Below are 25,299 nucleotides of genomic sequence, written 5' to 3'. Positions count from 1 at the left end.
AGGAATATATATTATGTTTGGCATGGCAAACGAATATATATTCAAGCAAGCACGCCCAGATACTTCTAGCACAATTAGAAATCTCTTTGATGAGCAAGATGCTGCTTCAAGGCAATACAAATGAGATCGACAAACGATTTAATATCGGGAATATGAAGCATTGTAATTACTCAAAACACATTTGAATACAAGGTCTTTTACAATGGATTTTGACATTTACTCATTCTACTCTCAAGCTATATTGAATCAGTTGAGTTGTTATCTGGTTCTAAGTCTGAGCTTCTCCTTGTAATTCAACCTCCACATCTATTATCAAATTCTCTTCTATTTTGTCTACAATGCATTGAGATACACCAACATTGAACTCTTCTTCATCTTTGTTTTGACAATCATAAAACCAGGTTGGCATTTCCTCCTCGTAGCCAGCACTTTCGATGTGATTCAGTATCTTTTCGTTGCAGAGCATATACACTAATTTTTCTGCTCTGTTTGCTAATAGTCTGTTGCGAATAGTGCTGTGAACATACTTGTATATACTTCAGTTTCTTTCTGAACTTGAGTTTGTTGCACATTGTTTTACTTTCATTGCAAGGGGACAAAAGGTAGAGTAATGCTCTCCACCATACATCATCCACCACTTCCATGCAGGTTGCTCTTTTGTCGTTACCTGTACAAAATCATTCGAAAAAGGACCTTCTTTTAATCTAAATGCACTCATTTCTTTTATGCAATCAATTCGGTCCTGAACGTTGGAGTAGAACGTGTTGAACACGTGATAGAAATCGCCTACCACCTCTGTATTGGACATCAGATCTAAATTTCAATACTCTGGATTGAGCATGTAAGCCACACTATGGAGAGGACTATGAGCGCTCTTCCACCTTGCATCTTAGCCAAAAAAATTCGTTGTTTGCCAGAGAATGGTAATCGCCACTCCTTCTCTACTATAGACTCTTTTAGCTCTTCAGGATTTTCAAGACTCTGTTGGATTGACCACCATGTCATCCATACTTTGCCCAAGTTTGGCACCCTTTGATCAAGATTGCAGATCGCAAACATAACGGGCATCATTACATGGTATGCATCCATTACACTCCTCCACCAAGCAACCTTGTTTACATTGCCACATAGACATGTAATTTTATCTTTCACTTTTTCTTTCTGCTCAAGCTACTATTCATCAAAGGCCGCGCAATTGAATGTGTCAATCACATCGTATTTATAACAGAGAAGTGATTGCAAGGTATAAAGTGTGTGTTGAGAGGCACATGTTAGAAACTGACTCTGAATAGCTAAGTCGGATTTTGACTTATCGGATATTTACTGAGCTGTATTTTGCTAAGTCGGATGTAACTGTCTTTCAGTTGCAGTCTGCTGAATGTCTTGTGACTGGGTAGTTAAGTCGGATTTATCTATATAAGTGGGGAATGTATCTGCGCAAGGGGTATCTGTTCTCTGATATGAATGTGATGATGATGGTGTAGTGCAGCAACTATTCAGTGTATTGTCTCTGCTTACTCTGATATTTTTGAGTAGTCATGTTTACTGTGTCTGAATTGTTGTCAATGAAGTATGGTGGAGTAGATGGTTATTCTTGCTGTGTATGATGTTCATGTGTTGACCTAACCCACAACACATTTGGCGATCCCGCTGATGCAGCAGAGTCAGATGCAGTAAAGGAAGCAGAGCTGGTGGATCATAAAGTGAATGCTGAGGACCAGAGTAAGGAAGAAACTGTGCAGCAGAGGGTGGATTCCTGATCAAGGGATCTGTGGATCCGGGTCAGATTTCTGCGAAATCTACCACCGGGGCGTGCCATGTGTTGAGAGGCACATGTTAGAAACTGACTCTGAATAGCTAAGTCGGATTTTGACTTATCGGATATTTACTGAGCTGTATTTTGCTAAGTCGGATGTAACTGTCTTTCAGTTGCAGTCTGCTGAATGTCTTGTGACTGGGTAGTTAAGTCGGATTTATCTATATAAGTGGGGAATGTATCTGTTCTCTGATATGAATGTGATGATGATGGTGCAGTGCAGCAACTATTCAGTGTATTGTCTCTGCTTACTCTGATATTTTTGAGTAGTCATGTTTACTGTGTCTGAATTGTTGTCAATGAAGTATGGTGGAGTAGATGGTTATTCTTGCTGTGTATGATGTTCATGTGTTGACCTAACCCACAACAGTGTGTAAAGAACCGAGTTTCAGCAGGAAGTTTCAGTATCACTGACATGCGCATCCTATACAAATCGAGCACTCTTAGTCGTTTCAAGATAAATTTCACAACCTGACGTGCTATATCAATTACTGTATCAATTATTTTGGCGAACCATGTGGTTTCTTCGCTAGTGTACCAATATTTTAGCACCACGTTCAAGCTGTGCGTATTACAACCATTGGCAAAAATGTGTGGAAAGCACTTCTTTATTAATTTACTCGTGTTTTTACAATTCTTTGTGTTGTCCATGACTACTTGAATGACATGTTCAACACCAATTTATTTAATTACATTAATCAAGACCTCCTTAATGTATTTTGCCACTTTTAATTGCACCAGAATGTTTCTCCCCTTGGACAAACCAACATTACATTGATCAGCGGTCTTCTTTGAACATTTGACCAGTCATCACTCAGAATCGTACATCCTGAAAGTGAAATATTCCCAAGTATTATTTTACCAACACGCTCTTTGATTTCGATGTAACATTTTTCCAAGAAAACATTTCTTATCGTGTGATAAGAAGGAGCTGAAAATCCTGGACCAAACTCACCGATCTGCTTCCAAGCAGCCGTCCAATGATTGCTGTCTACCATGACCAAAGCACTTCCAGTAAAGAATATTGCTTTGGCGAGTGCAGTTTGTGCTTCTTCTAGAGATTGCAGTCAAAAGCTTTGATGTAATGATTCTTGACGCATTTGACAAAGTCCACCTTCATTATGCCATTTGAAAGGAACACTGCCTGGAATTTCCTCTCCTTGTGCAGGTTGTTCTCCAAGGTTAGTTGGCGTCACTACAAGATCTGCGGAGTTAATATTTGTCTCTGGGAACTCTTGACTTGAAGGCACAAAGCTATATATCTGTTGTCTCTTACCACCCTTTTTGGCGAGCTCTTCTCTCAAACGCTTTGCAACTGCAGGTTGCTTGAGGATGTTCACATTTCTTACAAACTGTTATTACCGCTACCCAAAAAATGATCCCTAATACGTAGTGCACCGCCTGATTTTGTTGTGTGACAAAATTTACATTGCCACTCCATATATCGTCCGCATATGTTTTGAGCATAATCCCATTCTTTGCCAAGAGCTTTTTTATTCTTTGGCTTCTTCGTACCACTTGTGCCCACATTTTTCTCCATTGCTTTTAAATTAAAATTGAAGACAAAAGAACAAGATGTTCAGTTTTTAAAACATTTTTCTTATTTTCAATATATATTATAATTTAAAAACCATTCAATATGAAAGTAACCATGATGCACAATTGAGATTTTCAATGCACGCTAGTCAATCCACATATCGATCACCTATATTGTGAGCAACCATACACATTGCAATGTAGTCTATGCATGGCATAATAACTATAAAAATGCTATGAATCTCTCTATGCAATTGTTATTATAATGATTATTTATATGTCCACTTTGATTTGCAAACAATAAGACACATCTAACTTCATTTGCTACAAAAGAACAAACGAAAGCAATAAAATATATGATTGGTCATTTCATGCACTAATAATCTATCGTAATACATAATGCACTCTCTGTATAAACCAATGCATGAACTAACACAAATAAATCTTCAATATAATCACTCAATTGAGGACTACTTGTACCCAGTGAAGGATTGTAGCCCACCCATGCAACCAATTCAATATATAAAAGCCATTTTAACCCAATCAAGGATTATAGCTCTTATATTGTGGAGTGACAAGTGTAAATCGACTCAAATGCAAGACTTCAAGGATCTTTATATGCCCGTATACTAGTATAGGACATCCGACCCTTGACTATCGACTCGTCATTACATATGCTCATCTTCTAAAACCAATTACAGCCCTCATTTGGACCAATGGCTTCTTCGCAATGAGCATGATTCTCTAAGTTTTCAATAGTTTTGGTTTCGTACCTTTATGTCGATAACTGAATTAAAATTTTTTAGAAGTGTTTACCGAATTAAGAATCACGTTAGGCCCAAAAAAAGGACCTGTGACTCTGTAACCTTAGGTCGATTCACAAGGACATGACTATACCCGGCACAGATACACTCCCCAAGGATTTACCTAGCTAAAAGAACGGGGTTACCACACTATTTACTATATATAATTACTCCCATCGGGTTTTTTCATTTTCCCAGCCAGTCCGCCGGGAAAATGAAAAAGCTCGACGGGCCCCGCAGGGAAAAATGGAAAACCCGAAGGGCTAACCGGCTCTATAGGTTTTTGCAGGTCAAAATCAAAGTCACGTTAACAATTAACGTGATCACGTGATTTTTTTGTGTAAATACTAGAGTTCTTGACGTAATCACTCAATCGTGATTACGTTAATGAAATCCCTAACCATGATCAATATGCTAACTAGCATACAAAATATGCTAGCAGGGATGTGTGAATATAGTGTGTATGCTAACTAGTAGAGAATGTATGCTAATTAGCATACATAAAATGTTAATTAGAAAAATTGTGTGTATGCTAATGGTATGCTTATTATCGATGATGTGCTAATTAGCATACATGGTGTGCTAATTAGCATACATGGTGTGCTAATTAGCATACCATTTATGCTAGCATAGATGGTATGCTAACTAGAAGATAAGTTAGGCTAATTAACATAACCTCTCTGCTAATTAGCATACCATCTTTATTGGATATCCCACTATGCATGCTAACTAAAATACACATTATGATAACTAGCAAAGAGGTATGCTAACTAGCATAACATTATGCTAGTTAGCTCAGAATGTATGCTAACTAGCATAGAGGTATGCTAACAAGCATACACATTATGCTAGCTAGCAAAGAAGGTATGTTAACTAAACTTTGAATGCTTGTTAGCATGCACCAAATGCTAGCTAGCATACAAGGTATGCTAATTATCATATCTTGTTTTCTAGTTATCATACTTGCATGCTAGCCATCATACACAATGTTCTAATTAGCATAAAAAGTATGCTAATTAGATTAGAGAGTGTGTTAACTAGCAAACATGGTATGTTAGCACACTCTGTAATCTAATTAGCATACTTTTTATGCTAATTAGAACATTGTGTATGATGGCTAGCATGCAAGTATGATAACTAAAAAAAGGTATGCTTATGCATGCTAATTAGCATACCTTTTTTCTAATTAGCATAATTCCATGCTAGCCATCATACAGAGTGTTCTGATTAGCATACCTTTTCTTCTAGTTAGCATACTTGCATGCTAGCCATCATACACAATGTCCTAACTAGCTTAAAAAGTATGCTAATTAGCATACCCTGTTTGCTAGTCAGCACATTGTGCACTAACTAGCATATTTAATATATTGATTAGTATACTTTGGTTCTAATTGGGAAACTCTCCGTGCTAGTTGGCATGCATAGTTTGCTAGCTAGCATAAAAGGTATGCTTATTAGCATACACAGTATGCTAACTAGCATACAAAAAATGCCAACTAGTATTCACAATATGTTAGCTAGGATAACTAGTGTGCTAACTAGCATACACAGTATGCTTACCACCATGACAATGTATGCTAGCTATATCTCATAGTATGATAACTAGCATAACTAGGTTTGCCAACTACCACACACAATATGCTAGCCACCATACCCACTAAGCTAACTACCATACCTTCTATGCTAACTAGCATACACAGGGCTAGTGTAGGAATCAAGGCTAGATAACTGTTCCTTAACATTATCTTACCAGAACTCTGCGTGATTGGAGGTCCTTGCCCTCTGACCTTGCCACACCATTTAGCTGGTATCCTCTGCTTGTAGGTGGAAGATCTACATTAGGCCCCCAAGGAGCATGCAGCAAACGAAGCAGATTAGGTGATAGGTATGCACACATGGCATTTTGACCATTGCACTGATTTTGTGTACTTCTAGTGGCAGACCACAACCAGTACACACGTTGCTTGTTTTCCCATCGCATACCCCTCCTAGAAACTCTGTAAAGGTTTCCATATCTATCTTGCATGAGCATCTGCAATTGACTATCGCATGCGTGCACTTTCACTTGCTTCACCTCCACATTAATCTACAAACCAATCAAAACAGAAGCATGGTAAGTACATAGGATAGTTGTGCACATATTCAAAACATAAGGTTCAATCACAAAAACCATTGGCACTTACACGAAGATAGGTTATGTCAATATCAGCAGCATTGGGGGTGTCCTCACTGTGAGGAAACCCTTAGTGTCTTGATCTTTACCATGAGCTCTATTTCTCTCCTTGCATCCACACTGTCAGTGAGGCCTAAACCCTGGAATTCATTCTCAGCATCATGAAGCTTATGTCTCATAGCAAGTACTATAGGGCTGACCATATCATGGCTTGCTTTCAGAACCCTCATAGCTTCAAGCTCCTGGCCCGCATTCTTGAGCTGTTGTTTAGCATCCTGCAGTCAATTTTTGAGATGATCACTTGCACTCATGATGTGCTACAAACCAGAGAGCCCAAAATGTGGTAGGCTTGCTTTCACTTTGTGAGAGCTATTAATAGAGAGGGGTGTTGCCCTGGTAGTAGAAACAACGTTCAGAGCTACTTGGCCATCGTAATCGTTCTTTGTTTCCACTCAGCCCTCCTCTGTCTTTTGACTTGAGGAGGGGATATTATGCACCCTCCACTTTTCAACATGGGCATCGTAGTATCCTTTTCCTCAAAGGTCCTACAAATGCTGGACAACAAACTCACCCCAATTGAACTGCACGATTGAGCCACTTGCAATTGCCACTGGACTGAATTGTTTTACAAAACCCTTCGCGAAAGACAAATTAATTGCCATGTTGGTGGGGGCCTTCTGGTACACCCTGTAGTGCAGCTGAAGTACTTGGTCGTACATGTCACTACGAATGCTACTGCATTTGAAGTGATATTTGCTGCAATCCTTCACCTCTATGAATACACTAAACCACTCCACATCTATAATATGCTCCCACTTCACCAATTTGGGGTTGACACCGTCCACAGAGATGCCATGGAAAACATTAAATTCTTTTGTTGTTACACAAAACTTTTCCTGCAATGGAATGTTCAGCTTGGGAGCTTTCCATTGGCTTGCACACCACACAGGATTATAATATTAAAACCTTACAGAACCCCACTAGAATAGGGCTGTCAAGTAATTTCTACATAGGAAATTGTGCGGGCTCTCCTTAGATGCAATCATCTAAGCATGCACCTTGAATGCCTAAGGAAATGCACAAGCACCTGATCAGTGTGAGATAATCCACAACAAGATTGCAGCTAGAGGCTATTGCAAAAACAAGCATATAAGTTGAATGCATAGTCCTCTGTGTTGATTGCAACATATGCTTAGCAACACAATTTTCTCATGGGTGAGAGGATTCACTAATAGATTAGTAGTCGGGGACTGCTGGAGAAATGTGTCATGCTTTGCTTGATTTACAACTTCCAATGTGGCCCCCTCATTGGATAGAGAGAGAGAGAGAGAGAGAGAGAGAGAGAGAGCACCTAAGTCTTGCTTCCCCTTCCCTGCATGCATGTACTTTGACATTGGGGATCCTTGGGAATTAGAAGCCTTCAATCTTTTGAAGGGCGGTGGAGAAGCAACCGAACCTTTGCCCCTTGACTTCCTTCTCGATGGAGTATTATCAAGAGAGCTGTCGGAGGTGGGTTGCTCCAGTGGTGAGCTATCCTCCACTTGGACTAAATGCTGGCCTCTGAGTGCAGACCTGCTTGCAACTCGCAATCGCTTTCCTCACTCTCTTTGAGATGTGGTCCCTGCGTTGTGCTTCCCTCCATGCTTCATGACTACACCACTACCTCAACGTAACGACTGCGCTTAACTATTTGAGATCTTAAAAAATGATTCATTTTTTTGAAGTCCAAGTATACACTTTTTATAGTTCATGATGGTGGCCTACACACTTGAAAAAACATGATTGTCCTATCCATGTGTTATGCTTACAAGATGTGCTTGTTGGCATATGTTAACTAGCACACAAACCACGACACATTAACATGCTTTCACCCTTATGTCAAAAGAGTGGTAGTAATCAAGAATAGGCAAGATGATGGGACGTGGAAAGATAAGGATTTCATGAAGCATCTCTGCTCCAAATAGGAAAAAGATCTTTTGCTTGTAGAATATCTTCCTATCAATGTACATGTTTACATGCATGTGTTGTAAGATTTGGAAAGAAAAGAATTCTGGCCTATTGTTATTATCCATGTTGGGTGTAGGGCAAGGCTTTGACTACTAGAGTTTCATACCTTCAGTGTTGACAAGGTGACACCTTCACCATAGGCCTCTACCTCTTGTTGAAGTCCACATAATCCTTCATATTGGGTTCAAAACAGACTGGGTGAGAAGAGTCTACCTCAATCAGCTTTCCATTTTGTATGCGGCGGTGATGCTTGGGTGGTCGTATTTGACTTGAACTCTCTAGGCCTACAGAGAGTGTAGGGCCACTTGCTTCCACCAAATGCTTTAGGATTTGTGGCTTGGACTTATGGTTGATGTAGTTGACGACTCTTCTCTGACCATTGGAGAGAATACACTTGGTGCTACACAAAATCTGATTGATGTGAGAATGCTGATGCGGTTCTCAAAAGAAAAACTCACCGTTCTTTCTTAACCTCCTCTGTTGGCACTCATTAATAGAATGCTTTGGTTGAAAACAATGATGACATTTCATATCCCTCCCTCTTTATGCTCTTGATTTGCAATTAGCACAAGAAATTCAAGATGGGGATCTTACCTCTTGGATATTGACGCACTACAACATGGTAGTAGCACTTCAATGAAGGCCTTGAGTGCTTCTACAATCTCCTCTTCTTTAGTACTCCAATTTGAAAAATCTTGTAGCCACTCGGATGACATGCATCACTAATCTTTGTTGAATAAAGGTCTTTGTAAAGCCCTCCCCGGTGGGGGCACCAAATGAGAGGTGGAAGTGCAAAATAGACCGAGTGGCCTCTACATCAAGACTATGCACGATGGCCTCATCATGGGAGGTACACAATAGGGGCACCACCTAGCAAGATATGCGTCTAGGTTGCATACATATACACAATCAAACATATCATGGAGAACAATCTCAAGATCCACACCCAAGTGTGGGATGGGATGGTCGGAAAACATGATGAGAGGAATGGTGAGTGAGTGAGAATGGGCTTGCTACTCGTGCATGTAATAAGGAAGATAATGAGGTAAGGGAAATATGCAAGTATGCTCACTTCTCATACCAGAGGTGGCAAATCTGCACACCTTAAGATGCAAGCAGCAAGATGATAGGAATATGAGAGGGAGAGAGAGAGAGTGTGTATGGTGGCAAATCCGTACACCTTAATCTAAGAAAAATGGAAAGAAACAAGCATATACCATACTCACAATGGACTATATCCCAAACAACACAAGGTATGGCACCAAGATGGAGTGTGTTGATTTCTTGCAAAAGATGAATACAATAGGTATCATAGGGCAAGAAGATGAGAAGGGAACAAGAAAATAGGATGAATAATAGAGGGATGGGAGCTGATGGCGAGGAATATCATGAGTGTAGCCATCATTCTTCTTCTTGAAACCGTGCCTTCAATCCTTCATTACAAGTGTGTGGAGACATGGGGCTCATTTTGTGCATGGTGATGGTGATGGTGTTGTGATTATGTGATTATGTTCATGCTACTAGCATGTAGCACAAGGGTGTGTATGTGTAGGTGTGTTGGTATGTGGGTATGTGATAGTGTGCATATGGGATAGTGTGTGTGTGTGTGTGTGTGTTTACAAAAGTGGAGGCCTCCTTTTATAGGCCAAGAGAGTGATTAGGGAAGAGATTATGAGCAAAAGGAGTTATTACAAAGTAGCCTCAATTAGAGGCATTCCCCCAATGAGAGAGCTCCATGTGCCCTGCTTATTGACCAATTTCCTCCTAATTGCCTTCATCATTGCGAGCTTTGTCTCCATGCCACCTTCCATAGCTTGAGTCCAAGAGCTTTCTTACAATATTGGAGAGAATCTTGATAAAATAAGGGAAAATGCGGTAATAATGGAGAGAAACCTATAATAAATTGTGTGTGTGGAGTTGGATAATCATGACTTCTTCCCATCTGGACAGATGGGCTCCACCATTTTGGCTATATCTCCCAAACCGTAGATGCAAAAATTACTCAAAAAATAGGGACAAAATGATTAGCTCAATGCCTACAACTTTGCTTTTGAAAACGTTTTCGAAATTAGAGAAAAATCCCACAAAAATATGTGTCCGTCCTTTTGCTTCTAAAATTCTTCTAGGTGGTCCTCTTGACTCCATCTGCAAGCCTTGTGTACACAAGTGAATTATTCTTGAATTTGATAACATTTTTCTGACCTCAACTCAATAATGCATAAGATTCTTCTCCCTTTCACTATTGACTCTTATTCTTCACCTTTGTAGTGATCGCCAGGTAGAATCAGCATCCAGTGAATTTTTTTGTTTTCATAGGGTTTGTTTCTACCTCTCCTTATTTTTGAAATCCAAATGTGTTAAAACCATAGCTATGTATAAAGTAAATACATATTTTTTTTGTGATTTTCATGCATCAGGTCCTTCCTCCTCTTAGGGTCATTGAAGCCTTGCCACTGAGTGCATACCAAGAGAGAGGTGGAGAAAAACTTCAAAAGCGGCCCTCATTATTCTTCACTTGAGGTGGAGGAGTCTCCCTCTTCAGGGATTTCCATCATAGGTTCTTTATCAAACCTCAAAAAGTATTTCTTCAGTCTCCATCCATTAACACGTGTTTTGTGGAGGCTGCCATCTGCATCCATGAATCGGTAACTGCCATTGTTGTAGCACTTTCTAATTATCAATGGCCCCTCCGATCTACGTGAAAACCTTTTATCCTTCCTAGTTGTCCAAATTCCTAGCATACATGCAGTATATGTTGTGAAACTTATAGCTAGATCTATGGTTAGCGGATTTTAAATACTCTTACTTAGAGGAGTTGGTTATGACATTTTGGGTTACAAAACGTGTTTCAGATTGAAATTACTGGCTTTTTTTGAAATATTAGGCTTACATTGGAATGATATAGCTTTCATGCTTGGTTAAAGTGCATTTTTTACAACACTTGGTTTTGGGTGTAAAATTGAAGGATCATATCAAACACAGGCCTCTAATAGTGCATAGCTATTTAGTGTTACTTTCTCACTCCCAACCTATAAGATAAAGGCTACTTATATAACTAGCGTATAAATGATGAATGGTTTAGTTCTACTACTTACGATTATGTGGAAAGTTTCTTGGTACTACTGATTTTTCTAATTACTTGGTACTTTCATGATATGTAAGTGATTTACAAAAACTCAGGTCACAAAAAGATTTAAGATCCAAAAAAACTTTTAAACGATTCTTATTGTGCATAGACTTTCAACATGTTTTGATTATATCCTATTGCTATCTTGATTGTATCTAGTATGCTAGTACTATTGAAAGATTAGGCTCACTTATACCATACTTTGATGATAAAACTATGTAGATAAGCCATTCAGAGGAATTTGGTCTAGTACTACTTTAAGTTTTTTTATAAAAATCGGTAAGACTTTAAACATTGAGTTTTGTTAGTCTCTCACAACAATAAAGGAAAACTTTGGTAGTTATTGAGACTTGTCAACTTGCTAGCACTTATGTATTAAAAGATTATGACTTTGACATATCTTTTAAAGATTCCATTAATGGTGGTGGTATGACAAAAAAACAAACTCATATCTTAAACTTCTTTGGAACAGTAATTTGGGTATAACACTTGGATGAGAAGGGCTAGTGGCCTTCTGATCAGAACTTAACCTATTTAAATAAATATGTATAAATCTATAAAAAATGGGGTAATTACTAACTTTATTCATAACCTATGATCTCATTTTTTATCTGAAGGAGTGATGAATTTCGGATCACAAATTGACAATGATTTAAAAAAAGGACAAGAGAAACACTCTTTCAAGAGATACAATGACAACTTCCATTGTTTTAAACAATACTTGGATGGTAGGTTTAAGGTAAAAAGGTTCTAAGTAGGACATGGATAACAACTGATAGGTTCATTGACACCTTTAATACGTGTTCAAGGCCAATGAATTTGTTAACTTGTTTATATGGATGCAAATGAGGACTCTATCTTTACTTAAAAAGTCATATATTCTACATACGACTTCCTTTAATGGTTGGATCAAAATTTTGGCAACTCTGGACAAATATTCACATGTTTTTATGCATCTATGCATACTCCAAAATTGATTTGAAGCAAATTGGACTCAATTTGTCAGCAATTCAGACTGAAGGACATTTCAGAGCAGAATTTGTAGAATTTTCTAACTTTGGCATTGTATTCACTTAATAGGAGCAATGCAAGATGCTGACAAGGCCAAGAAAAGGGTGTCCCAAAAAGAGAAGCTGCAAGAGCTGCCACCCTACCATTTGGACCCAAGTTCAGTAAAGACGGCCAAGGCAACATACTTGTCAAGAGAAAAACTTGAGAAAAACATAGGGTTGCTATGATTTCTCAATATATATCCCAACTTCTTGTATAAGCTCTACAATAATCAAGATCTTGCTCAATTTTCTTCCTCAAGTGTTGAACTTGCCAATTTCTTCAATAAATTGTGTGACCGTAATCCATCTTTTATTAGTACTACTACTACCCCTATTGTCCCACAAATTGGTGGTCTGTTTTCCAGAGACAATGTTTCTCTGGAATCTGCTAAAGGATTCCAAAATAATCTATGCACCATTAGTGACTCTACCCTTTTAAAATGGCTCCAAAAGTCTCTGAAGTTTTTTCTTTTGCTAGTCATGCAAATCCAAGTGGAGTCTTTTGGAGTGGACCACCAGCTTTGATTCTTCCCAACAAGCCTTTTCAACACCTACACTCAGTGAAACTTGGGTCTATCTTGCCAACCTATCAACATCTATAGTGGAAGACTATCGACTCAAAATATTAAAAGGTGGGCAACTTTTGGACAAAGGGGAACTCATCAAGGCCACTTATAATAACAGTTTTATTGATCAGACTAAATGTGCCTCCAATGCTAGCCTATACATTCACACAAAAGAAAATATGGAGTTTTCCAAAAGCAGCCTTGACTTCTACACAGAAGCAATCTGGAATGTCTTTCAGCCTTACTTGAAAAATGTGTGTAAATTCCTTGACCCAAAGGCTTTCTTTGAATCTAGTGAGAAATGAAAGTGCAAGATAGACTAGGTGACCTCTACACCAAGACTATGCACAATGGCCTCATCATGGGAGGTACACAATAGGGGCACCACATAGCAAGATATGTGGCTAGGATGCATACATATACACACTCAAACATGCCATGGAAAATATTTCAAAATGCATGCACAAGTGTGGGTTGGGGTGGTCGGAAAACAAGATGAGAGGAATGGTGAGTGAGTATCAATGGGCTAACTACTTGTGCATGTAATAAGGAAGATAATGAGGTAAGGGAAACATGCAAGTATGCTCACTTCTCATACCAAAGGTGGCAAATCTGCACACCTTCAGATGCAAGTAGCAAGATGATAGGAATATGAGAGGGAGAGAGAGAGTGTGTGTATGGTGGCGAATCCACACACCTCAATATAAGCAAAATGGAAAGAAACAAGAATAAACCATACTCACAATGAAGTATATCCCAAACGACATAAGGTATTACACCAAGATGGAGTGTGTTGATTTCTTGCAAAAGATGAATACAATAGGTAGCATAGGGCAAGAAGATGAAAAGGGAACAAGACCGTAGGATGCATAATGGAGGGATGGGAGTTGATGGCGAGGAATATCATGAGTGTAGCCATCATTCTTCTTCTTGAAATCGTGTCTTCTTTCCTTCATTACAAGTGTGTGGAGACATGGTGCTCATTTTGTGCATGGTGATGATGATGGTGTTGTGATTATGTGATTAGGGTTCATGCTACCAGCATGTAGCACAAGGGTGTGTATGTGTAGGTGTGGGGGGTATGTGGGTATGGGATAGTGTGCAAATGGGGTAGTGTGTGTGTGTGTGTGTGTGTGTGTGTGTGTGTCTGTGTGGTGGTAATGGTGATGGTATTGTGATGATGTGATTAGGGTTTATGCTAGTAGTGTATCACAAGGGTATGTGTTGATGGTGATGGAGTAGAGTGTGTGCACTAGGTGTTGTGTGTAGGTGTCTATGTGTGTGTAGGTGTGCATATGTTCCTTTATGAGATAGATGCCCCTCCTTATAAAGGGAAGGAGGAGGGAAATTTTTAGACATTTTCTAAATAGGAGATAATTATACAAGCAAGGAAGTGTTGTTGTGGCCACCCTTGTTTGGTTGTGTGAATATTCAAGTTTAGAAGTCTTATGAGAGAGAGAAGGATAGGATAGAGAGACAGGGAATTTACAAGGGTGCTAACCATGGCTAGCTTATTAGGAGGGGGGGGGGGGGGGGGGGGGGGGGGGGGGGGATTATAAGGGTTTTTCTTAGGTGAGTAGTTGTTATCGAATTGATCTAATGAGCGCCCACCTAGTCGAACATGTAGCCAGACACCACAATTGTACTCTTATTATTTTTCCAAGCTAGTGTAGTGATAATGATTCCAAAGTAGCAATTTAATTCCCTGAGTTGTAATTCTGTCATGAAAATTGTTGAAGTCCATGTGCGATGGCCACTGCCATTTAGAAATCCCTAGGTATAAAAGAAGGCTTATCTTTAGATGAAAAAAGAGCTTTGTTGTACGTACACTCAAGCTACGAAGCTGCTCCAACTCGTAATCAACGTTTCTAGCGATAATCTGTTTTCAACTCAAAAACTTGTTTTGTGTTCCTCTCTCTTTGTTCTTTCATTCAAGTGTAAGCATTGTCAATTTTGATGTGGTTCGCGACTACGCGTTTGTGAGCCTTAATTGCATATTTGAGTGCTTAAATCGCTTTTTTAGTTGTTTTGACCATAAAAGAGTGTTCTTAGATCATAAATCGACATTTCTAGATAGTTCTGTTGCAATTTTCAAGACCTTTCTGATGATGGATTGTGATTTTGATATCTTGTTGGATTGCAACCAAATTTGGTAGGATATTGTCTTTAAGTGTTGTAGACCTCATCCTAAATTTTTTGTTGCAATTCGAGTCCGTTCAAGTGTCAAAATTGCATGATGACCTAGAACAGTAAGAAAGGACATAGGCATATTTCCCCGATCATTGAGTGATTGATTTTCTTATCGTGTTTTTGCATTAGCTTGTTAGATTCACTTCTTGAGATTGACAACCTCAAAGAGTCTCTGTGCCCATCCGAGTCACTTCCCTGAGTGTTGACATTATGTTACTATCAGATATCTATGGCTACAAACGTCCGTCGTGCCGATCTACTAACAATAGTCATTAGCAAGGGTGAACCTACTAGGGATGGAGGTTTTTTACATATTTGGCTATGATCTCATTCAACGCCTGCATGTCTTATGTAAAGATACTCCTTGAGTAGTGTGGTAAGGGCCCACGATGGAAAAAAGATATTGGATGAGGTTCTGAGTGTGTGGGGAAAGATGTGTAGACTTGGAGGGAGGTTTGCCCTATGTCAGCATGACATGGCAGATTGGCATCCATCATTTTGATCATATCTTACCACTCAAAACTCCAAAAATTATAACAAATTATGGCCAATTGATTTTTTTTGGGGACCGGGTCTGAGCCCACTTGGCTGCATTGAAGGGCGTGCCATCTGGCATTTTTGGGGTCTCGACAACATTCAAGCAGATAGAGAATATCATGAGGAGTTAGCACAAAGTCACGGCACGTGATTCCGAGCTTCAGACATAGAGTTATGGCTTGGGAAAACCTAGGGCTGATGAAGACAAAGTGTTTGCAGATTATTTTTCAAGTTTTTGATCGCCTTGGATAGCGAACTCCGGGGAGTCGGAATGTAGTGGGGTTTGCACGGCTACGGAACCACTACAACGGAGATCCGACTTGACTTTGTGGTTTGAAGATCCAACTGCGGGGCGGTAAAGTAAAGCCAGAAGATGAATGCGGGAAAAAGGAAAATTTTTAATTAAAATGGGAAGTGTTTTGGAGGATTTTGGAGAGCCCCAAGGTGGTAGGAAATAAGACGTAGCTAAATAGATAATTGAGTAGATTACTTAATGGAGAGAGACAAATTTATATACACGAGATTATAGAGTAGAGAGAGAGAGAGAGAGAGAGAGAGAGAGAGAGAGAGAGAGAGAGAGAGAGAGAGAGAGAGAGAGTACACACGATATACGTGGTTCACCCAATGTGGGCTACGTCCACGGGAAAGCAGCCACTCAATGGCTTTAGTACTTCAAAACAAGAAGTAGTTTACAAAGGGATTATACCCTTAATGGAGCTCCCGCCTTGCTTCACTCTCATCACCTCACACTCACCTTGTTGCATCAACTTCACACTATGAAATGTGTGTAGAAATGGCCTCCTTTTATAGGCCAAAAGGGTTGTCCTCTCTTATGAGAGAGAGCCATGTGTAGCCGCCCTTGTGCGAATAAGTCCAAATCGGACCCTCCAATCCGCCCATGTGTGGCCGCCCTTGAGAAGACAAGTCCGCTCTTGAATTCGGCCACCGGCCATTGACTTCCAACCACCGGCCATCGGCCATTGACTACCGGCCACCAGCCAATCGACCGGTTGTTTTCCGACCACTTTCCGGCCGTCGTCCGGCCATAATATTCCGGCGAAAAAAAAATCTCGGGGGCCTCCGCCCCCGAGGCCTTTAAAGTTGCCCCTGATTCTTGTCCGTGAAAATTTTGGTTTCCGGTGAGTGATTTTCCTTCACGCACGATGGCTTCTCCTCATAATGGGGGCCTTACAAATGTGCGCTTTTACCACAGAAAATTACAAGGGTAAATCAGGCTCCATACTTAACAATCTCCCACTTGGAGACTGATCTCCAAACCAAACCTGTGACTGCTTTTCATTCTGGCTTCTTATCCTTGAATGCCGATTGAAGATGAGCAAAAGCTCAACTTCTCCTTGTTGATCACCTTTGTAAACATGTCTGCAGGATTTTCACTTGTATGCACCTTTCCTAGCTTTAGTTGTCCCTCTTCCAAAAGAGTGCGTATGAAGTGATATCTCACCTCAATGTGCTTTGTCCTTGAATGAAAGGCTGAGTTCTTCGCAAGATGGATAGCGCTTTGGCTATCACTATACAAGACACAATTGTCTTGTTTGAATCCAAGCTCTTCTAAGAATCTATGAAGCCACAGAATTTCTTTGCTTGCCTCCATCATTGCTACATACTCTGCTTCCGTGGTAGAAAGTGAAACCAATTTCTGCAGCTTTTAAGCTCAGCTTACTGCTATGCCTCCAACCGTGAACACATAGCCAGTAGTGCTCCTTCGAGTATCTTTGTCACCTGCCATATCTACATCAACATACCCTTCTAGAAAAATATCAGTTCCTCCAGAATACAAAGCATTTGTTGTTGTCCCTTTTAGATACCTAAGTATCCACTTCACAGCTTGCCAATGCTCTTTACCTGGGTTGTCCATGAACCTACTCACAACTCCCACTGCATGTGCAATGTCTGGCCTTGTCCAGACCATAGCATACATTAGAGAACCTACCGCTGCAGCAATGGAACTTTAGACATATAGGCTATCTCCTCTTGTGTCTTTGGACACATATCCTTCGTTAGTTTAAAATGACTAGCCAAAGGTGTAGAAACTGGTTTTGCATTTTGCATTGCAAACCTTTCTAGTACCTTCTTGATGTAATCTTCTTGAGATAGCTTTATTGTCTTCTTCGTCTTGTCCCTTGATATTTTCATACCAAGTATCCTCTTTGCAGCACCTAAATCTTTCATTGAAAAAGATTTGGACAGCTCCTCTTTTAGGTCTTTGATGTCCTGCATGTTAGCACTTGCAATCAACATGTCATCAACATACAACATTAGGATGATGAATTTCCCATCTCCCAAATTCTCCGTGTAGACGCAGTGATCCGAGCTGCATCTTGTGAATCCATGATCCAACATCCATCGATCAAACTTCAAGTACCATTGTCTTGATGCTTGCTTTAAACCATACAAGCTCTTCTTTAATCTGCAAACCATTTTCTCCTTACCTTTTACTTCATACCCCTTTGGTTGAAGCATGTAGATTTCCTCCTCTAAGTCACCATGAGGGAATTCCGTATTTACATCCATTTGCTCGAGATTTAGATCATGAGCAGCCACAAGGCTTAAGACAAGCCTAATTGAGTTCATTTTTACAACAGGAGAAAATATTTCATTGAAGTCAATACCTTTCTTTTGAGAAAAACCTTTTACCACAAGCCCACCTTTTCTTCCCACCTCTTCTCCTTTATCTGTTACACCCCTTTGTCTTGAAGCATGTAGATTTCCTCCTCTAAGTCACCATGAGGGAATTCCGTATTTACATCCATTTGCTGCGAGATTTAGATCATGAGCAGCCACAAGGCTTAAGACAAGCCTAATTGAGTTCATTTTTACAACAGGAGAAAATATTTCATTGAAGTCAATACCTTTCTTTTGAGAAAAACCTTTTACCACAAGCCTAGACTTGTACCTTTTCTTCCCACCTTCTTCTTCCTTTAGCTTGTACACCCATTTGTTTTGAAGTGCCCGCTTACCTTTAGGCAACTCAACCAACTCCCATGTTTGGTTGCGATGTAGTGAGTCCATCTCCACTTGCATGCTCTTCGTCCATTCTTCTTTGGATTCATGTTACATAGCGTCTTCATATGATTCCAGCTCTCCAGAATCTGAGATGAAGAGATGGTTGAAGGAAGGAACAAACCTTTCTGGAGGTCTACTTGCTCTTGTAGATCTTCGGGGAATAGGTTGAGGCTCCTCATTTGGTTGACATTGTTGCACATTGTCACCGTTTGCAGTCCTTGAGTCTTCACCGTCCTCAAGCTCCATGTACTCATCACCTGTTTCTTTTGTTTGTTTTCTTTCCAAGTAATCTTTGTACATATTTTGTTCGTTAAAAATTACATCCCTACTCCTTAAGATTTTACCATCTTCAGGATTCCATAGGCGATACCCAAAGTCTCCTTCTCCATAAGTAATCTTTGTACTCGTTAACATTTGATCTTAGGATTCTATCTAATGTGCATGAAAGCTCACACCCAAACACTTTGAGAAATGCATAATTCACCGTTTACCTATCCATGCCTTCTGGAACTCCCCCATCCAATGCCGTTGAGGGTGACCGATTGATTAAGTACACAGACGTACTTACAGCTTCCGCCCAAAGCTCAAGCGGTAGGCCTGCATGTAGCCGCATGGTTCGTGCTCATTCCATGATTGTCCTGTTCATCCTTTCCGAAATCCCATTTTGTTGAGGTGTCCTTGGGGTTGTCCTTTGCCTCCGAATGCCATTGCTAGCACAAAAGATTTCAAAAGCTTGGCTGCAATATTTGCCTCCATTGTCAGATCTGAGGCATTTAACCTTGGTACTTGTTTCATTCTCCACAAAGGCTTTCCACCTTTGAAATATGGAAAATACATCGGATTTATTCTTCATGACATAAACCCATGTTTTTCTAGTCACATCGTCTCTGAATGTTACATAGTACAATGAGCCACCAAGTGATGGTGTACTTGCAGGACCCCAAACATCAGAATGAACCAACTCAAGTTTTTTTATTTTTTCTTTCATTTCTTGATTTTTGAAATTTTACCCTCTTTTGTTTACCATAAACATAATCTTCACAGAACTCTAAGTCCACTTCTTTCAAACCTGGTAGAAGCTTCTTTGTTTGAAGGATTTGCATTCCTTTGGCACTCATATGCCCAAGTCGGTAGTGCCACACCGCACTATCAACTTCTGTAGTTGCTGCACAAGCTGAAGGTTGCGTGCTAACAGTACACAAGTAAAGTGTACCGACTTTTTCACCCTTGGCAACCACCAAAGATCCCTTTGAGATCTTCCACCGTTTGTTTCCGAATGCAATGTTGTGACCTTCATCGTCCAATTGTTCTGTAGAGATCAACTTTTTGCGAAGAGAGGGAACATGCCTAACATCTTTAACCTTCCATTCATTTCCGTTAGCAGTTTTAACAGAAACTGTACCTTTGCCAACAATCTCACAAGCTTCATCATCTCCCAAGTATACATACCCAAAATTACCTTTGGTGTAGTCTTGGAAATGTTGCTTGTGTGGTGTCGCATGGAATGAAGCCTCGGAATCTACTATCCAGGAATTAGACACATTGTCTAATGAGAGAATTAGAGCATCTTGCTCTACTTTACCTGCCACATTGGCCTCCGATGTTGGCTTGTTGTCTTGAGACTCTATCTCCTTCTTCTTCTTGGACCAGCAATCCTTCTTGACGTGGCCCTTCTTGCCGCAGTTCCAACATTCAAGAACTGACTTTGTGCGTGACTTGCTCCGCCTTGAGCGATCACGACCCTTTTGGTTTTTGAACCTCTCCTTAAACCTTCCTCTTGTTTCCACTGATAGTGCAGCACTTGATGATTCTCCTATGCTTCTCCTTCGCATTTCCTTGCTTAGGAGAACACCCACAACATCATCAAACTTAAGAGTATTTGTTCCAGAGATAGAATTACTTACAGCCATCACAAGGCTGTCCCAACTATCCGGTAGATATGATAGTATAAGGAGAGCTCGCACTTCATCATCGAAATTGATTTTCACTGATCGAAGTTGACTTATGTTTGTGTTAAAGTCATTTAGGTGTTCTGCAACTGAACCATTCTCTACCATCTTTAGATTGAACAAACGCTTCATAAGAAATACCTTATTGGATGTCGATGGTTTCTCGTAGAAGTCGTCAAGTGACTTCATCAAGTCCTCTGTGGTCTTCATCTCTGAAACATTGAAGGCCACCATTGACGCCAAGCTTAACCGGATTGTTCCCTGTGCCTTTCGATCAAGGACAATCCATGCTTCATCTGCCATTGTTGCGGGCTTCTTCGCAAGACCGCCTAGTGGCAAATAGAGGTCCTTCTGGTAGAGATAGTCTTCAATCTGCAACTTCCAATGTTGGTAGTTTTTGCCGTTGAACTTCTCAATCTTGAGCTTCCCTTCCTCCGCCATAACTCCCACTCAATTCAAGGAATCCTTTCCTTGAGATAATTTAGCTACGAGCAAACCTTGCTCTGATACCAGCTGTTAGGAAATAAGACGTAGCTAAATAGATAATTGAGTAGATTAATTAATGGAGAGAGACAAATTTATATACACGAGATTATAGAGTAGAGAGAGAGAGAGAGAGAGAGAGAGAGAGAGAGAGAGAGAGAGAGAGAGAGTACACACGATATACGTGGTTCACCCAATGTGGGCTATGTCCACGGGAAAGCAGCCACTCAATGGCTTTAGTACTTCAAAACAAGAAGTAGTTTACAAAGGGATTATACCCTTAATGGAGCTCCCGCCTTGCTTCACTCTCACCACCTCACACTCACCTTGTTGCATCAACTTCACACTGTGAAATGTGTGTAGAAATGGCCTCCTTTTATAGGCCAAAAGGGCTGCCCTCTCTTATGAGAGACAGCCATGTGTAGCCGCCCTTGTGCGAATAAGTCCAAATCGGACCCTCCAATCCGCCCATGTGTGGCCGCCCTTGAGAAGACAAGTCCGCTTTTGAATTCGGCCATCGTCCACCGGCCATTGACTTCCGACCACCGGCCATCAGCCATTGACTACCGGCCACCGGCCAACCGACCGGTTGTTTTCCGACCACTTTCCGACCGTCGTCTGGCCATAATATTCCGGCGAACAAGAGTATTCCGGTGAAAAAAAAATCTCAGGGGCCTCCGCCCCCGAGGCCTTTAAAGTTGCCCCTGATTCTTGTCCGTGAAAATTTTGGTTTCCGGTGAGTGATTTTCCTTCATGCACGATGGCTTCTCCTCATAATGGGGGCCTTACAAATGTGCGCTTTTACCACAGAAAGTTACAAGGGTAAATCAGGCTCCATACTTAACACAAGGGCTATTGCTTGACGGGCTGCCACGTGGCTGGCAATTGGCCCATATGCACAACCGTTGGTTGGGGGGCCGCAGTATATGATCCGGGCCATAAGGCCACATATGAACACAAGGGAGAAGAGAGGGAAGCTCCCTCCTCGCTGGCTATGGCGCACGGGCAGTGGCCCTGCACGGCGTTGCATTGGGCGTTTGGTGGTGATTTTGGCCAGTGGCGGCGTTGTAAGGGCGCTCGCGCCCGCGTGCAGTGGGTGATGATGTGGCATCCGGCTAGCGGTTGATCCCGCGGCTCCGTTGAAGCCCCCAAACTTTTGAAGGAAAGAGGGAGGGCAATAGCGACCTCGCTATTGCCTCCCCCCCTCATGAAAGGAGTTGATCCCACAGTGAAGGGAGAGCAAGGCCAGGGCTGTTCAAAGGTCTAGCAAGGGAGATCAAGAAAAGCCAAAGAGTAAACTCAAAGGCCCAAGAAGAGCAATCCAGGTGGCCGAGTTAGGCGGACATTAGGAAGATGTGTAGCATGCAATTGTTTCCAAAAAGGAACTATAACAAGTGGTGGCAATGCAAGGAAATTCTAAATGGAGCTACAAGTGAAGTGCACGACATGGAAGATCACCTCTTTTTTCTTTTTTAAGTCTCCTAGACACACCCTTATAAAAGGAGATAAATGTTGATTTTTTGGGGTCTTTGACCAAGATTAGCTTTTTTGCCATGAGGTTTTTTGCCAAGGCTTTTGAGCCATTGTTTTTGTTTGTCGAGGTTCATGCGGGCAATGTGTTGGTCGTATATGGTATTGCATATGCTAGAAGACTACTCTATACTGTTTTTGGGCGTCATTCCCCCTTCTCTTCTCTGCTTGTGTGCGTGTGTAGACGCGTGTGCCCCCCCCGAGGTTTATCGTACAAAGAGAGATAGAGAGAGGTTGTGTGAGTGTGGAAGGCTGCGAATTAAGCGGAGCGGAGTGATTGAGTCTGTCTGGTGCATTGCAAGGCGTATGTGTGTATGGTTGTGTGAAAGTGGTGGTTTGCTTGCGGGTAGTGTTGAGTTTTTAAGGTTAACTCTAGTGGATTGGGTCACTGTGTATACCTTGGGCTATAGTGAGGCATTGTGTTGTGTGCTGGGTGTGTTCCCCTTTCCCCCTCTCCATATTCTGGTGCCCCCACGGACGAGTTGTCTAATGCTCCAATTTGCGGTTGAAAGTGGTGTTTTTTATCCAACAAAGTGGTTGGGTGATGGTCGAGGTGTTTGATGGTCGAGTTTGAAGCTGAAAGAGAAGGTGGAGCCAGGTTCTAGCCCCATATGTACGGGCATTGAAGATCCCGAGGATTGGTTAGCAAATTTTGAATTATGGCTGCTGTCGATGCGTATGCCGACGGATGCAAAAATGTTACAGACGGTGCCACTTTTGATGCAAGGACGAGCCAAGGCGTGGTTTGATGGTTTAAAGAGCAGCGATCGAGAATCATGGCAAAGGTTGCAGAGTCAGTTTTTGGAGCGGTTTCGAGAGGTGATTACGGTGGAAAAAGCTGGTGCAAGGCTGAAGGCGGTAGACCAGGATGTAAGTAAAGGTTTCCCTACTTTCATTGAGAAATTTGAAGTCTGTTGGAAGCAGTTAGAGATTGCTATTGGGGTCAAAAGCAATCAATCTTTGAAGCTGTCAAAGCTGTTAGAGTGCTTACATCTGAGGATTAGAGAAAAGGTCAAAGATGGTGCGGATACCTATGAAGGCATGGTCTATCTGGGAAAGATAAAGAGCAGAAAGGTGAAGCGGAAGTTGGAGTTGGGCATGTTAAAGCTTGCAGATTATATTCCTGTTGCGGAGGTAGCGAAGTTCTCTTTGGTCCGACCCAAGATGATTCCAATTGTTCAAAATGCAGAGCCTGTTGAGGTAAGACCTACTATTGGTTATGTTCCTTGGAGGTTTCCATTTTGTGATGTGCATGTGCCGAGGGTGGAAGAGCTTGTCAACGAGGAGAATCTCCATGTCGAGGTGAATCAAGATGCAAAAGCGATAGCAGATGTGGAGGTTCCGGTACGGTAAAGCATGTTCTTGTGGAGAGTTTGCATGAAAAGGTAGAAGATTGCAATCGAGATGCAGATATCGAGGGTTCAGAAGCTGATGAAGAAAGTTTGCAAAGCGGTGAATATGGTCAAGCTTTTGTGGAGCAGCAAGCGGAAGCAGATGCAGATACGGAGTCGGTATATGATGTCGATGATGATGATGATACAAGCTCGATTAGCTAGGAGACAAGCGAGGAGAATAGTGCGGATGAGTCCACATCTTATGACGAAGAGATGGAATCTGATGAACCTAAACTGGTAAAGGTAAAGCTGCCCTCTTATATGTTTGATGATATGGTAATAGCCCATGTGCAAGAAGAGCAGGGAACAGAGCAAGCCGAGATGCTTGATGAAAGCCAAGTGGTGCGGTCTAGACCTACCGATGATGATATGCAAGTGAAGGTGGTGTGTGGGGCCATGCTAATGGCTGTGTTGATGAAAGTAGCGATAGAATGTGCCATGGTGGTGCAACATGTGCAAAATCTTGCCAAGAGTGTAGAGCAGTAGTGTCTATGGAGGAAGTCGAGGTGGATGCAGTAGAGAAGATTTTCTCTCTTCCATGGAGGAGCATGATGCAGCGGTAGAAGAGGTGATTGAAGAGTAGGTGGTTGAAGTTGATGAGCAAATGGTGTTGATCGCCCTTGAAGGGCCGGTTGACAAGGAAGGGCTCGATGATGCTGGAATGGAGAGTGCGGCCAAAGAGGAGGTTGTAATGCCAAAGACGGTGAAGATTCCAATGCGGTTGACATGTCCAATGGTGGAGAAATGAGAATCTCAAGTAGTGACTTTGCTTCCAGTGAAGGTATGTAAGTTATGGTTGATGAAAAGGATGGTAGATACAGCTCTATGGAGGCTGGTTCAACAGGTGCAGGGGTATATGATCAAGGCCTCCACTTCATTTGGTTGGGAGGGAGGGTCAGACATGTTGGAGCTTGGTGTCAGGTACATGTTTTTTTTATGATGATATGCCTGGTGCTGCTTGGTATGGTGTAGACAGGTTGCAAAGGAATGCATGGAGTGGAGAAGGTAGGCTATGGATAGCCTACACACATGGTGGTCTAGGTGCTGGGGTACGGCACGCTGGTGAGCAGTTACAAATGGGTGGAAGATATCAACGGCATGTGTTTGATCTA

Source organism: Adiantum capillus-veneris, chromosome 18 (assembly GCF_014529385.1).
Source record: "Adiantum capillus-veneris isolate H3 chromosome 18, ASM1452938v2, whole genome shotgun sequence".
NCBI classification, from domain to species: domain Eukaryota; kingdom Viridiplantae; phylum Streptophyta; class Polypodiopsida; order Polypodiales; family Pteridaceae; genus Adiantum; species Adiantum capillus-veneris.
This window is presented reverse-complemented; position numbering follows the sequence as displayed.